The sequence below is a fragment of the Centroberyx gerrardi genome, chromosome 24 (assembly GCF_048128805.1).
Source record: "Centroberyx gerrardi isolate f3 chromosome 24, fCenGer3.hap1.cur.20231027, whole genome shotgun sequence".
NCBI classification, from domain to species: Eukaryota; Metazoa; Chordata; class Actinopteri; order Beryciformes; family Berycidae; genus Centroberyx; species Centroberyx gerrardi.
In genome coordinates, this window is record NC_136020.1 from 11,922,264 (window position 1) to 11,925,652 (window position 3,389).

The following is a 3,389-nucleotide window of genomic DNA, read 5'->3' on the forward strand; positions in this document are numbered from 1 at the left end:
GCACAATGTTAAAAATCAAATATATTCATTCAAAAATGTAAGTGATGACACAGTGTGCTATGGGGATTTCACATCAGCAAATGAAAATGAGGCAAAATGATAGACTGCCAGCTATTGATTCTAGGTGTGTATTGTCCTCCATGTTGAAACAATGATGCCAGCAAAAAACCTTAGGTCACACTGTCCCAGTAAATACATGGTCCTGTGTCATTTCAGTGGGTCGTGTGGCACTAACACTGCCAGGGTCAGGGGTTTGAATCCCACTGGGGCCAAACATACTAAAATGTACACACTCATGGTACTGCAAGGGTCTGCCAAACACCACACTGTATGTTTTTGACTGTATACATTTGATTTTTGCTGGGATTTGTAGAGAATATATAACCAAGTCACAATATTGAGCTGTGACAAATTCTTCCAAACTCCGCTAGGTGGCAGCATCATTCACAACTTTTTTACTGTATGGAAAACCATTAACTCCTCACCCGCCTAAATTGAAGAAACCATCTACTTTTACAAAATAACTGATAGCACAATATGAAAACAAATTGTTTAAATGGGTAGAAGGTCCCTGGTTGACAAAATCATAATACATTTACAAGCTGTAGAGAGATTGAATGACAAACTTCTCATTTATCTTGAATGGATATGTAGAGTTTTGGAATACAACTTTTCCATGATGTCAAACAATGTTGTATAATGTAATTTTTGTTCCTCTATAAATCCAGATACTGACTGGTTTATTCTGTATGGGTCGATGGATGGCTGTTCTCTACACTTTGTCTCATTGGCCATTTGCCCTGTTTTAATGAATGTACATATGTTCTTTTGACTAAGTGCACATTATGTGATGTACAGTATGTGCACTATATGTTGAGTGTAAAATACAGTGAATATGTGAGTGCTGGACATCATTTTTGTCTGTGTTTCTGTGCATGATTATTAGTATTTAATCAGCAGAGCAAAATTAATCTAGATAGCTCATGTATTCCACTTTGTCCTTTCATAAAAATTCAATTTATCTTCAAAACACAAACAGTATTTGATTATCATTGTCATACTGGCAATATCCATACAGCTGTAAACTACAATAGCTATGAATAAAAAAATATATAATTTAATATTTTTTAATGCTGCCAAGCTGACAGACTGCTCTCTGTGAAATTACTGAACCCACTGAATCCACGGTCCACTTCAAGGTTTATCAAATGACATAAATAATGGCATTAATCTTGTCATGGTTTTTGACATTACGGTCAGTCATTGCAGCTATTGGTGACAGTCTACAGGAAAACAAAAATCATCATAAGTCACTAGAGCTCAAAGTGATTCTTAAAGTTGTTTACTTATGACCAACAGCCAAAAAACCTCAAAGTATTCATTTTATAATGATATCAAACAGAGAAAAGTAAGCAAATCTTATCATGTGTGAAGCTGTAACCAGCAAATGTTTGGTGTGTTTTTTTGATAAATGACTAAAACAATTAATTAATTATCAAAATTATGATTGATCATCTAATCGATTAATTGACTAATCATTCCAGCACTAAACTTCATCAAATATCTCTAAAATATAGAGGAGCAAGACTCTAAAAGTGTTGAAAAGTGCCATAATTAGTTTTTATAAGAGCAGAGTCACCACAAGGAGTGAATAGCTCATTTTGGAACATGATCCAGTGCTCACAACTCTACAGTGTTGAGACGCCTCCCTGGGCAATGAGCTAGCCTCTGATTTACCTGAGCCATAAAGAGTTAAACAGGTGTTATAGTCCTGTGTAAAGACAGCGTTTGTCTGTTTAGAAAGCAGGGAAGAGCTCTGCAAGAAGAAGACACAAGGTGGCAGCGTCTGCAAGGCTTTTCTTCCCTTCCCTTTGAAAACATGGAATCAGCTCTAAAACGTCCCCCAATACCAGCTGTATAAACTACTATTCAGGATTTTTATCACATCCAGTTTATCTAATGGGAAAAAATGAATGCTTGTTGCTCAATATTTAAAAACTACAACCTCTACAATGATACAAGATGACTAATAACCTCAGTACTAATCAATATTGTTGGTTGTCACATTTTTCAAATGTCAGACCTCTACTTTTATAATGAAACTCTTCACATTTTATTGTTTGGTACACCAAAAGTACATTTTATTGTTTAGAATACAATAAACTGGGTGCATCACTCATTCAGCAACACACACATCAGATTTCATCAAAGGCTGCATTCAGTCAGGAGCAGAAACTCTCTGTGGCTCGGATCTGATCTTTGATTTAATGTTGTTTCTCTCTGTGTAGACAGCCACGAGAAGAAAAGAGTTGTACCACAAAGAGTTAAAAACCAGACTTGTGTTCCTGTGTGGATGCAGCCTGACACATAAATAAAGCCTTTCATACTGTACATTCTGTCTTTACCCCGGGCTTTCTGCCCCTTTAACCTCGGACCAGTACAATAAGGAAAGAGGTAAGCTAACCTAGAGCTATGTGTCGCGTTAAACATAACCCGAGTCTGAGAATCAGCAGAGTGAAAAGCCCTGCGTATTGTTTTCGATCTACAAAAATAATTTCACAAATGATTATCATTGAAATAACCAAGTTAAAACTGTCCTGTGGGCCCTGCAAGGCGCCCGTGTCAACACAACCAGCTCAATTGGATTTTTGACTAAAAAAAACCTTTTGCTCATGGAAAAAGTTCCTTTGCATTTAATTGATTGAAAAAACACTTTTACTGAATCACCAACTCACACATCCTCTTTGAGGGTGGTTCCAATTGAAGACTGATTTCAATTTCCTTTTTCAATTGACAGGAAGAGGAAGGAAGAAGGTGTGAATAAGGCCAAGACTTCGCTAAGACAATAACATTTCCTGGACGCGTGGAACAAAGAGGCCATTTTCTTGCCAAGCTGCAAAGACAGAAGTCAACACTGAAAAAGCAAATGCTACCTGCAATTCATCAGCCAATATGAGCCAATATTTCAAAATCATAGAGGATTCTATTCTCAAAAACAAAACTATTTTGTAAGCAAATGTCTTCAAATGACTCATAACTGTATTCATGAAATCAATTTGGAAGAAAGAGGAACTTTTAATTTTGTGGCTTGGCCAGCAAGTGAAAACCAAGTGAGACTGGAAGGCCAGGATTTATTTTACTGGTACCAGTCAAACTGTTTTGTTCAGACATCAAAGCAGCAAAAGACAAAGAAACATGAGATTTTATATGTCATTGATTTCTGTTAATTGTGATCATGATCATGTGTGGAGGATGCATTCTGGGATACATAGCAACCATTTTCAGTGGCTTCTTCCATTGAATTACCTTGTGGATAAACTCAATCCTGTCAAGTTCTGAGACTTGAAGCCTCTCTCACTACAGACACTAACACATGTAGCTCAGGGATT

The 3,389-nt window shown here is 36.7% G+C and overlaps 1 protein-coding gene across 2 annotated transcripts in view; it reads right to left on the reverse strand.

The window, feature by feature from the left end:
* Positions 1-3,367: 3,367 nt before the first annotated feature.
* LOC139920273 (proline-rich protein 5-like) overlaps positions 3,368-3,389 on the reverse strand; it is a 19,634-nt gene continuing 19,612 nt past the window's right edge. For both annotated transcript variants that reach the window (XM_078281866.1, XM_071910250.2), the window contains one exon: positions 3,368-3,389. This exon is cut by the window's right edge and continues 879 nt beyond it. The gene's annotated coding sequence lies outside the window, so the exon portion shown is untranslated.